Here is a 13,233-nt window from a genome sequence, read left to right on the forward strand (position 1 = left end):
GATGGGGTTTGTTTAGCTTTTAAAACAAAAAACAAAACAAAAAAACACCCTTCACCCAAACCTCCTTCATATCTTTTAAAGAAATGGATAAGGAAAGAATATGTCAAAAGCAATTGGCATTTATTATAGTACAGTATAACTGCACTAGCATGATATCTATATCATTATTTTTGTTCATGATTTAATTTCCAGAGGAGAGCCTATTGTTTTTCAAAGCAAAGTTGACACCTGATGTTTAAGAGGCTAATCAAACTAGATTAAAACTCTTTCCTCTTTCCTTCTGACTTCAGAGCAGGCTGCTACTGAGTGTGTCCACGGGTTGTGGATGGTAGACAACTCCCCAGATGCAGAGATCAATTGCGGGGGCTCAGTATAAGCAGGGAGACCTCACCACAGATAAGCAAATACAGGCCAGTAGCAGTAGTGTCAAAAGGGAGTGCAGTGGTACCTGGATGGTGCCACTTCACCAAATTAAAAGCATTCATCACTAGAGATGGGCAGAGCCACCTAATTTTATTCTGGAAAAGGGAACCTACATTCTGTGGCCAGATACGCTGGCTATGAAATCCTTTTCAGATTTTGGAGGCTCTGTGTTGGGATTACCTGGTCACTTGGGTGGCCCCGTGGAGTCTGTAGAAGGGCATGGCATCCCTTCTCTGAGGCTTTCGTTCCCTTTAGGGGGCAGTGGGGATGAGAAGGGTCCAGGCTGGTTGGATCCCAGTGGGGTTGAGAGGGCGAGGCAGGGAGAGCTGTAGGAAACAGCTCCAGGGAGACAGCTAGGTTGAGTGTGGCAGGAAACAGGAAGCCAGGTCAGGAAGGGGGCGGGGCCGGAAGTTGGTTTTAAGCCCTGTCAGCTCTGCACTGGGGTATTCAAAGACAAGGCAGCTGATCATGAGGGCTGCTTCTGCGTATGGGAGCCCTCCAGGAGAGGGAACTGGCTGAAAGTAGCAAGCCACGAGGAGGACTCAGGTGACAAGCTAACCTCTTCCCCTGGCTGTTCCTAAGGCTGACCTTTTGCGGGGTGCTCCAGTCATTCTGGAGTTCAAGAAGAGCTAGGAGCCCACCTCATCTCCTGGGAGTCTGACATTCTGGTTGTGAAGTTGTGTTTCTGTGGCTCCCTCATGCAATAGGCCTTACTACCCATGTGCAGATCTTCTTCACTGACATGACACAATGAGTCATCTGTATACATGTATCAAGACAATGAATCAGTAAGGCTGCTCATGTGGAGCACCGGGATCCCTGTGGATTCTGATGCTCTTGCCCCAGCCAAACCCAACTTCTAAGCCGAGCCTTTAGCCGAGGTTAAGGTCACAAGAATGACCTTAACCTGGCTGCCAGGATCATGCGCAAGCTCTGGCTGCTTGCAGCCTGAGTGCACACAGAGATGGGTGCCTAGAGTCCCCATCTCATGGGGGGATCCCCCAATGCACCGTGTTTGCCATTTGGTGCATTGTGGAATACCCAGAAGCCGGGACGCACCATCTGGGCCTTTGGAGAGCTTCATTGCTCCAGGCAGTGTGGATCATGTGGGCATGCAGCAGCACACCAGAAGATGAGGCACACTGTCATCTGGGGAAAGGTGAGTTGGGCCCTGCCTTCCCCTCTGCCTGCTTGCCTGTGTGTCGGTCGTGTGAGTACCCTTAGTGAGTCCTTTTGAACCAATAATCGAATCTGTATTCCCCATCAACCTCAGTTGGGAGCATTTTCTGAGCACATTCACTCAGCATTTGCTCACTGCAGCAAAGGCATCCAGGTCTATCTGTCACCTTCCTTTTGGTTTGGAATTTTTGGGGTGGTGGTGCGATGTTCTGCATTCTCACTTGCAGCTGAAGATGCTTAAATATTCATAGTCCAGCGGTCAGAAGGGCACCAGCCTATGCTTGCAATTAGAGAACAGACTGATTAATATATTGTTGATTTGTGCCTATTGGAGAGCTGAGAGCAACATAATTGCTTTATGCCAACGGTATGCCAATGGTGCTATTTTTGTAGCTCATAGTGTCATGTTCATTTTCCCCCCAGTTAATGACTACAACTGCAATAGCTAGGTAGCTATTGGGACACTATTATAGTGAGACACATACATAAATAGCTAATAGGACACTATTATAGTGAGACACATACATAATCAGAGACCACCATTTTGAATGAGCTCTATGTCAGGAACAATAAGAAACTCATGATTCACTGCCCTGCATACACACTAGACATGCTGCTAGCACCATATACTGTGTGTGAGGGACATATGGGCAGCTTGGAACAAGCACAAAAGGAAGTCAAGCATCCACCAACTTAGTTGGAGAATATGTCTCCATCATATTTCAAACATTAGTGGGTAGTAAAAACTGTACAATTTTAAGAACTAATATGTTTGTCATCAGTCTTGAAACAAAAGCAGTTCCGCTGGTCGCAAAAGCCAGCTGGCAGACAGATGCCTAAGCATTGGAACGTACAGGAGAGGTGCAGCTTAACCTCATGCAATTGGTCATCCAAATCTGTGCTGTCATAACATTTGTAAAAGGGATAGATAATAAAATATCAGAGACCCTGATGAGGAAATGTTAGCTGAGGACAGAGCTAAACAGAGGCTGGATCTGCTACCTAGACTAGACAGACTTTTAAAAGAGGGAAAGTGCAGTAGAGAGGATATCTGGAGAGACGTTATTTATGGATACATCTTTTTTAGTCAGTTCTGATTTTATTTAGTTTATTAGATTTTATTTCCTGCTTTTCATCCTGAGTTTTCAAAGCAGGTTACAATTTTTTTTAAAAGCAATATTAGTTTAAAAAAAAGCAATAGTAATAAAAACAATGGATACATTAAAACATATATTGATAGTTTTAAACATGAAGATAAGCATTTTGACAGCAATGCAATGCTATCTCTGACCTGGACCACCCCCCTCAGTCCCACACCTAGCCAGTTTTCTAAGACTAGTGGTTTCATTAATATGGGTAAGGTAAGGCATAAGTCGTCACTCTTGCCGCTGTTTAATTGTTTATGCTCTGTCTCAGCACCCGTAGCCACTGACCTGAGGGGTTGTGTTTTTGTGTTTTTGCTGCCCACAATACAAAAAGCTTGGCAGCTTAAAGTTGTTATATGACTATCTCTAGACACCCCAAGAAGTTGTTAAAGTTGTTAAACTACTTAATTCTAAAAACAGCAGCAAAACATACATTTCCCCATACTCTCTGTTGACATATGTGGCCCTTTATCCTGCCCCCCAATCAAAGGACAGCACTATTCTCTTTATGGGCAGCTTGGTGCCATCCCTTAAAAGGCACTTCCCTAGATTTTAGTTGTTGCTGGGACTGGACTTGGCCAGGAAGCCACAGAAGCTTCTTGCAAGCCTAACTCCACATTTCTCTTTTTGAACTGGGTATTTTAAAACTACTAAGCCCTTTCTCACGATCGGGAGAAGGGCTTGGCGGACAGGCAGGGTGGAAGGTTCAGTAATCTTACCTTCCTCTCAGATTATCCATGGAGGGAGCTAGGTGCGTAGATTGATTCTCCACTGCCCCAGGCAGCATGGAGGGCCAGGGTCCAGGATGCATCATCCCAGCCTCTGGAAATCCCATAATGCACCACATGAGTGCACAGTGCATTGTGAGGATCCCCTCAGCACTGGCTGGAAGCCTGCTTGTGTGTCAGTGCCGCATGGCGTAGACACATGAGCACTAAGCCCAGATTAAAGGCACCCTTGCACCTTTAACCCTGAATAAGCAGCGGGATCCCTAAGTGGGTTTGCTGCTATGCCGTTGCTGGGAGCTGCATGCCTTCCAGGGGTGCATAAATGCAGCCAAGCATTAGGGATGTGCACAAAACCACATGGCTCAGTTCGGTTCGAGTTTGAACCGAACTCAAACTGAACCGGGCCAGTTCAGTTTTCGCCCCCTTTGAACCCACCAAGTTTGATCCAATCCGGAGGGGGGGGGTGTTCTATGAGATATATAGATATAGATATAGATATAGATATAGATATAAATATAGATATAGATATAGATATAGATATAGATATAGAAACGTATCACCTCTGGGGGATTCTCCAAGGTGGTGGTGAGGGTCCACAGAGATTCCCCCTCCCCCCACTGGCCTCCTGGTCATGACCCAGGCCACACAGGGTCCTACTGCGCAGGTGCAGCAGCCTCCAAAATTGCCACTGCACCAGGGAATACTCCTGGAAAGGGCCAAAGATGCCCAAACCAGGCAAGTTTTAACTCCCCAGGAGGCCAGTGGGGGAGGGGGAACCTCTGTGGACCCCTCCCACCACTTTGGAGAGCCCCCGGAGGGGGTATGTTTATTAATAATAATAATGATGATGATGATGATAATGATAATAATAATAATAATAATTTTTTTAAATATAGGCCGGTGTGGTGGCCATGTTTTAATTTTTTAAAAAAGGCCACCATGCATGCAGAAATGACCTCTATGAGGCCCTGGGCCATGCCAGGCCTCGCAGAGGCCATTTTAGCATGCACGGCAGCAGGCAAAATGGCCACCACACCGAATAACAGAGGCCCGAATGGACCAAAAAGTATTATTTTACGGGCCGTGGCAGTGATAAATGAGGCCAGCAGGGGGAGGGGGAACCTTCACGGACACACACACACACACACACACACACACACACACACACACACACACCTCGCAGCCTTTAGAACTAGGAGGTACTAAATTTTTAATTATTATTATTTTAATTGTGAACTGGTGTGGGGGGTTTAGTTCCAGTCCAGATGGAACGGGGTGTGTGTGTTTCAGTTTGACCTCAAACCCCTGAACTGAACGACTGAACCCCAAAACCAGTTTGCACATCCCTATCCATTTGCTGATTCACCTGCAAAACCAAATTAGGCTCAGAAGAAATCCACACTCTGCATTGGCCTTCGATGGTCAGACAATAAAAGTCATAGGGCTCATCCATGTTGATTTGGGGGGCTACATATGTCTGAGCAATGGAGGGTACATCACACTGAATATTCTGTTAAAGCTGGCATGGGATCAGATTTTAAATACAATATGCCAAATATCTGAAACATAACTGAATATGTTGACAAATATCAATCTCTTTTAGGAATGTTTTGGTTTTTAAGAAGTTCACTCTCTCCAAGATTACAGATTTATGGAGGACGTCCCTCTTTATCCCTACTAAATGGGCAAAGAGGCACATTTTCAACTGATGGTTCTCTAATATACAGCAGGGCAAGAACAACTGACCCAGCATAGTGTCTCTCCAGCGACTGTGCTGGTGCCTCTTTTATGGTTTTTGTTTGTTTTGCTTTAGATTGTGAGCCCTCTGGGGACAGAGCACGCCCTTCTATTTTGTTTTGCTATGTAAACTATTTTGAGAACTTGGTGTATATATTAATATCGGCAGTAAATAAATAAATAACTCTGCCAATTACTACTCAACATGATGGCTATATTCTGCCTCCAGATTCAGAGGCATCATGTCTCTGAATAACAGCTGCTGGGGAGCAATAGTGGGAGAGGGGTATTGCCTTCATCTCCTACTTGTGGGCTTTCCAGAGCAACTGGTAACAAGATGCTGGACTAGATGGATCTTTGGTCTGATCCAGCCAGCTTCTTCTTAGTTCTTGTGATGAAACTTCCTTGGTTTCTGGGAGCAAGGTGTGGTAATTTCTCAGGGTGAAAGACCTCCACCCGTCCACCATCCTGGACTGCAGCCTGCTTCCTTAGCAGGGGAAAGACCTTTCTTTACCTCTGCCCCATTCCTTTCTCAAAGAAACGTAGCCACCCTAGGGGTTTTCCCGGAATTCCCGCCTTGAACTATGTGGTTTCTTAACGAGTCTCACAAAAATGCATTTTTTTATTGAATGTTATTTTAAGCATAAAACTTTTAAGCTGTTCAAATACTTTCCTTTGTACTGCAGAAATTTGAGACTATTAGACATTAACAAGTAAATGTAGGGTCCCTCCCCCCCCTTCAGCTGCTTGAATCTGCTAAGTAGTTTTCTTTGGATCAACCACTCCTTTGGTCTTCAACCAAAGAAAAAACATTACTGTGATTTGATACTGTATCTCACTATTATCTGTCGCCTTCATTTCCAGACAGAGGTTTCTCTTATTTCATAAGTCAAAAAAGGACATTGTTTTATGCAAGACTAGCTTAACTAAATCAATCACCACCGTGAGTATAGTTTATGAACTAGAACACAAGGCCATCCAGGGATCCCAAAGCACCTTACAAACAGACATGATTACTGAACTCAGCCAGACTAGGGTTGCACGTTTTATATTTTTTCTGTTTTGATTTGTACCAAATCCAAAACAACCCCATTTTGTATTTTGTCCAAAATTAAGCCTTCCGAGTCACCCCAGTTTTATTTTGTATCCGAATTAATCCCAATCTGAATCTGAATTAATTCAGATTTAAAAATGGGTCACATGGTTAAAAGAGTGGGTGGGAGTTATAGGGCCCAATGAGTGGAAGCTACCACAAAAATTTCAAAGGAATTGGGCAAACTGCTGATTTTTCGTGAATTTTTGAAATTTGCGCGTCTTTCAGATTTTCCCCATAGGGTGAGATGGAGGTTTCAGGAAAAGTATAGCTTCACATGGTAGGGGGAGGGGTGGCCCAGAGTGGAGTGTGGATGGTGGTAGTACCCAGTTGGTACAAGGAAGCTACCACAATTTTTTCAGAGGAATTTGGCAAAGGGCTGATTTTTAAAGAATTAATGAAGATACGCGTCATTCAGATTTTCCTCGTAGTTATAATGGAGGTTTCTGCAGTCCCATAACTCCACTTAAGGGGCACTGGGGTGGCCCAGAGCAAGTGGCGGTGTAGTGCACATAGGGTGCCAACCACCCACATGGGTTGCCAACCCATGACGTACAAGGTTTTGTTGTTCTAGAGGTGTTCTGAGAGTAGATTCTCTAGTAGCATATGAGAGTGGATTCATGGTTTTTCATTAAAAATCTCATTTGCTACCAAAGATTCTAAACTCAACACCGCAGAAACAACAAAGCCCAGTACCCCAATGGGTTAGCAATCCGGGGGTGGGGGTGGACACCCTCTGTGCACTACACCACCACTTGCTTCAGGCCATCCCCGTGCCCCCCAGGTGGAGTTATGGGTCTGCTGAAACCTCCATTATTCCCTATGGGGGGGGAAATCTTAAAGACACGTGAACCTCAAAAATATCTAAGAAACCAGCTCTTTGCCCTATTTGGAATCTGGGTGCACCACCCTTGGGGCACTGCCACCCAACGCACTGTTTTGCCCCTGAAGCCCCACATAAACAAGTTGAAAGAGTGAAGAGAATGATGGACAACAATGACACTTAATTTTTTGGCACAGTTACTTGAGAATTTTTCAGAGGGTGTGAGCCTGTCCATGTTGCACTAGCACAGCAGCACAACCAATGTGTGGATTCAAGCAATCTTTCAATAAAAACACTCCCTCCCCATGGAACAGTGACCACAGGTCATTCGTGGTAGCAAGTAGGGTTGGGCGTTTTTTTCTTCTGTTCTGTTTCTGGCCCGAATCCGAAACACCCCCATTTTGTTCTTTGTTCGAAATTGCAAAATCCAAATCTGAAATGTTTTAGATTTTTTAAAAATGGCCCCGGGGAAAAACTAGTGGGTGGGGGTGGTAGTGCCCAATGGGTGGAAACTACCACCCAAATTTCAGAGGAATTTGGGAAAGGGCTGATTTTTGGTGAATTTTTGAAGTATAGGATTTTTCCCATAGGGAAGAATGGAGGTTTCAGCAAAAGTATAGCTACATGTCAGGGGAAAAGGGGTGGCCCAGAGCAGAGTTGGGTGGGTGGTAGTGCCCAGTGGGGGCAAGGAAGCTGCCAGAATTATTTCAAAGGAATTGGGCAGAAGGCTGATTTTTAAAGATGTAATAGAGTTTGTGTGTCTGTAAAGTTCTTCCCCATAGGGAATGATGGACCTCCATAATTCCTGCCCCATAGCTGCACTTGGGGGGCACCAGGGTGGCCCAGAGTGAGTGGTGGTGTAGAGCACACAGGGTGTCAACCACTCCCATGGGTTGCTAACCCATGGGGTACTGGGTTCTGTTGCTTCTGAGATGTTTTGAGTGTAGATTCAGATTCTCTGGTAACAAATGAGAGTGGATTCATGGTTTGTCATTGAAAATCTCATATGCTACCAGAGAATTTATACTCAGAACACCTGAGAAACAACAGAACCCAGCACCCCATGGGTTAGCAACCCATGGGGGTGGTTGGCACCCTATGTGCATTACACCACCACTTGCTCCCGGCCACCCTAGTGCCCCCCAGGTGGAGTTATGGGTCTGCTGAAACCTTCATTATTCCCTAGGAGGAAAAAAACTTAAAGAAGCATAAACAACAATTCCTAAGAAATCAGCCCTTTGCCCTATTCCTTTGGAATCTGGGTTGTGGCAGGCACCCCTTGGGGCACTGCCACCCAGCCCACTGTTTTGCCCCTCTGGCCCTATTTCTGTTCCAAATGTGCCCCAAAGACATGTCAACTTCAGAAATTCTTTAAAAATCAGCCCTTTTCCCAATTCTTTTGGAATCTGGGTGGCAGCAGGCACCCATTGGGGCACCACCACCTGAACCACTCTTCTGCCCCCAAAGCCCCCTTTCTGCCCCAAATCCACCACAAATAACATCAACATCACACATCAACAACAGCAGCGCTTTGGAAAAAATCAGGCAGATTTCCAATGGTCATGCACATCCATATCCCTCCCGATCTGCCCACAACAGTGTGAAACAACAACAATGAAATGCACACTGCCCCACTGGCCAATGAGGTTAAATGCACACTGCCCCACTAGCCAATGAGGGTAAAATTTACCCTTAAATTTGCTTAAAAGGAATAAGGAGGCAATTGCCAGCAGATCAGCCCATGCTTTCGCTGGCCAATCTGCGGGCTGGAACGGCTGGAAATTCAAACAGATGTCAAAAATCAAAATGGAGACTGAAGGAGAAAGACTTTTTGCGATTGCAAAATGGAGTTCCAAAACAGCAGAAACAACAAAACGTTTTTTATCCAAAACAGGTACGTTTTGTTTTGGCTACAAAATTTTCTGTTTTGAGCATTGGGAGTTTTGTTTTGGCTACAAAACAGCCGAAATGGCCTGTTTTGTGCACAAAACATTTTGTATCTGGAACGAAACGCACATCCCTAATAGCAAGATAGCAAGATAGACGAATGAACTGCCTTGGTACTATGGAACAGCTTCAAATGTTTATTTAACTGAAGTGGAGTGAGCTGTAGCCCAAACAAATCAGCCTACTGTTCAGAATTGTTGAGATTTATCATCACTGCATTTAATAAAGTGCAAAACTATGGATCATGGTTACAAGAAAGAGAGAAGGAACTAAGATTCCTGGGGATGTCAACAGATTGCAGGGGTATTCTCCACCCCCTCCTTTTGTCTCCTGTAGTCCCATGCGGATGACCTGTCCCTGCAATGGCAAAAGTTGTGAACCACTGGCTTAGACATCCTGTCCCACCAAATTACATTGTGGCCTAAATTACATTAGACTGCTCAACTTGGGCAACAAAACTTAGACACCACTATAACTCATAAAAATCAGAAGGAAAAACAAAATAGCTCTTCAAAAGAGCCCTAAACAAGTCGAGAGATTCTTTCTAAACTAAACCTGTGTAATTTCAGAACTTTCCTAACCAGCTTCTCGAAAAGCTTCTCCACACAATTTATACCATGGCTTTTAGCAAGAGCTTTGGAATTGCATTGAGCTCCCAAAGATATTTGGGTATTTCTGTCTCAAAATGCTATCTTCCAAATCTCTTTGCAAGGTCAGTTTGCATTTCAATCACACTGAATGCAACACTTAACAAAACCATTCATGCTCAACAGCTTTTTGCATATCTTATCTTCTGCTAATCACTCAGCGCCTCAGCTGGAGTGGAGAGAGTCAGAGAAGTCATTTTGTATTGCAATGCTTTTTTGAAGAACAAAGCATTCTGTCTGAAACACAGTCATTTCGATTTGGAAACAAAAATCTCTGTTTTTTCATTCTTGATTTTGTTTTGGTTACAAAACCTCCAAAATTGCCATTTTCAGGCACAAAACATTTTGTACCCGAATCAAAATGCACAAGCCTAAACCAGACTGTTTCTGCATATCACCTAAACATCACAAGTTCCCAAAGAGGAGATGGGTACACTTCAGGGAGACACAACCAAGCGGCTAGGTGCTAGAGAGCTCAGGAGAGGAGATTTCTTTCTCTGCCCCAAGTACAGCAGAAGTGCACAAATAAGGGAGCACTGCTCATTAATGTTTGTTTATTTGTTTGTTTGTTTGTTTGTTTGTTTAGTGCTAAATTTATATACCACCTATGTTGTCTGGAGACATGGGGTAGTTTATTTAGGAAATCCATTTGTTTGTTTTGTTTGTTTGATTGTTTGTTTGTTTGGGGAAACCCATCAGAGATAGATTAAGACCTATCATGCATCATGGCTAGCTTCATACAGGAAGTGGGGAGAGGGAGAAGAAGGATGTCTCTCTCTCAGGTGAGAGAATGAAACCTGAGACTATCAGTCGAACAAAGGTAAAGTAGAGAGAGGATTCCCTTGCTCACTATCTCCACCCCTAGTGCCCCAGTGACCGATAGGGTTGCTAGTGCTAAGAGTTGATGCCATCAGGAGCTGCATCTCCAACAATGGGTGCATTACGACTGAACTTGCCAGTACAGATTGTCCTCACTGCAGATGACCAGCTACTTTATTAACAAAATCTGCACAACCTCTGGCGTTGGAACTGCAAGGGAAGAAACTGTTCCTTTGTTTGCACTATTTAATATTTCAACTTCATGGAGAGCACCTTCGGCACTTCTGAATTTGCAACAAGATTTGATTTGATACAGGATAGCCAGATTACAGATGCTGAATAACAGAGAAGGTAGACAGCTCTTTCTTATCGCACTATATCTGTTTTGGGTAACTTGTTTTTTGTTTTTTCATTACAACTCCCATCATCCCCAGTCACAATGGCCAAAGGTTGAAGGTGATGGTTTTAGGCCAAAAGAGTAGGGGTGTGCATTTTGGAATTTTCGTGTTTCGATTTATATCCAAATCGAAACAGCCCCATTTTGTTTTGTACCCAAATTTTCTGAATCTGAATCAGCCCTGTTTTGTTTTGTAGCCGAATTTTCCGAATCCAAATCCGAATCGATTTGGATTTTAAAAAAGGGTTCCAGGGCAAAAAGAGTGGGTGGTGGTAGTGTCCAATGGGTGGAAGCTACCACCCAGATTTCAAAGGAATTAGGCAAAGCGCTGATTTTTTGTGAATTTTTTAAGTTTATACATCTTTAAGAATTTTCCCATAGGGAATAATGGGGATTCCAGCAAATGTATCGCTTCAAATCAAGGGGAAAGGGATGACCCAGAGTGGAGTGTGGTGGGTGGTAGTGACCAATGGGGGCAAGGAAACTTCCAGAATTATCTCAAAAGATTTAGGAACACAGGAAACTGCCATATACTGAGTCAGACCATTGGTCTATCTAGCTCAGTATTGTCTTCACAGACTGGCAGCGGCTTCTCCAAGGTTGCAGGCAGGAATCTCTCTCAGCCCTATCTTGGAGAAGCCAGGGAGGGAACTTGAAACCTTCTGCTCTTCCCAGAGCAGCTTCATCCCCTGAGGGGAATATCTTGCAGTGCTCACACATCAAGTCTCCCATTCATATGCAACCAGGGCAGATCCTGCTTAGCTATGGAGACAAGTCATGCTCAACCACAAGACCAGTTCTCTTCTCCATTGGGCAAAGGGCTGATCTTTTGTGAATTGTTGAAGTTTACGTGTGTTTTAAGATTTCTCCCATAGGGAATAATGGAGGTTTCGGCAGCCCCATAATTCCACTTGGGGGGCACTGGGGTTTCCCAGAGCGAGGGGTTGTGTAGTGCACATAGGGTGCCAACCACCCCCATACCCACAAGCCCTTGGGGTACTGGGTTTTGTGTTTCTGAGGTGTTCATTGTAGATTCTCTGGTAGCATATGAGATTTTCAATGAAAAACAAGAATCCACTCTCATATGCTACCAGAGAATCTACACTCAGGACACCACAGAAACAACAGAACCCAGCACCCCATGGGTTAGCAACCCTTCCCCTGGCCAATATGGGGTCAGTTAAGAGTGGGAAGAAGCAAAAGAGCCAATGCGGAACAAGGAGGGAATTGTCAGCAGGTCAGCCCATGATTTAGGTCACCGATCAGAAGGCTGGAAGGGTGGGAAATTCAAAGAGCTGTCAAACACAAAATGGAGACTGACTCAGAGATCACCACAAAATGGAGGTCCGAAACAACAAAACATTTTGTAGCTGAAACAGGGACGTTTTGTTTTGTATACAAAACTTTTGGATCTGGAAAATGGGTGTTTTGTTTTGTTTACAAAACACCCGAAACAGGCTGTTTTGGGTACAAAACGTTTTGTATCCAAAACGTTTCGCACATCCCTACAAAAGAGTAACTTTCAAGACTAAACTTATAGACAAGTTCCTCAAATACTCTTGCATCAAGAACACAAGGGCTGACATTTATTTATTTGTTTATTTAAAATATGTACTGTATATCTTGCCTCTCCAGCATACTGCTTCTTGGGGCAGCTTACAATAAAAGCACAAACACATAAAGTCCATGATAAAAGAATAGAAGAGTAATAGCCAATAAAATACAACGAGGCCGTTCCCACGACCCATGGGGCTTGGGCTGGGAAGGGCTGAGGAGGAAGGCAGGATCCTACCTACCTTCCCTGACAGGAGTGGAGTTCTTTTGGTGTGCTGCCACACCCACGCCCACACAAATGACGCTGCAGCAGCTGCCCAAGGTGGAATCAGGAGTAGGAAGTCCTACATGCACAGAAGTCCTGCACAGACAGTGGAGAGGCAGCCTGCTGCAGTGCAGCAGGGTCCCTCTCTCTGGCTGCACTGCAGTCGGGGCTCTATGGCCGCTGCTCCCAGCAGTCATCCTTCGAGCCTCAAAGATGCACAAGACTGAGCAGTGAGGGAGGAGGCAGGTGCACATCCTCCTACATCACTTTTAGCCTGGATTTCAAACCTGGGCTATTTGGCGGAAGAGTGCTGGGATTGAGAGCGATCCTGGCAGTTCCTGCAACCAGCCCTACCAGGCTAGCACTGCCCTGCCCAGATAGTGTTGGTCCTGAGAACAAGCTCAACAAATCATCCTAAAACAAATAAAAGAGAGCAGATAACATAAGTCAAACAGAACATCACCCAGGATTAAAAC

The 13,233-nt window shown here is 44.7% G+C and overlaps 1 long non-coding RNA gene across 1 annotated transcript; it reads left to right on the plus strand.

Annotated features, from left to right (window-relative positions):
• The first annotated feature begins 847 nt into the window (after positions 1-847).
• On the plus strand, positions 848-5,416 carry LOC128340222 (uncharacterized). Its single transcript, XR_008313527.1, has 2 exons — positions 848-969; positions 5,079-5,416. It is a non-coding gene; the product is annotated as an uncharacterized LOC128340222 (long non-coding RNA).
• Positions 5,417-13,233: the final 7,817 nt, after the last annotated feature.

This window comes from Hemicordylus capensis, chromosome 1 (assembly GCF_027244095.1).
Source record: "Hemicordylus capensis ecotype Gifberg chromosome 1, rHemCap1.1.pri, whole genome shotgun sequence".
NCBI classification, from domain to species: domain Eukaryota; kingdom Metazoa; phylum Chordata; class Lepidosauria; order Squamata; family Cordylidae; genus Hemicordylus; species Hemicordylus capensis.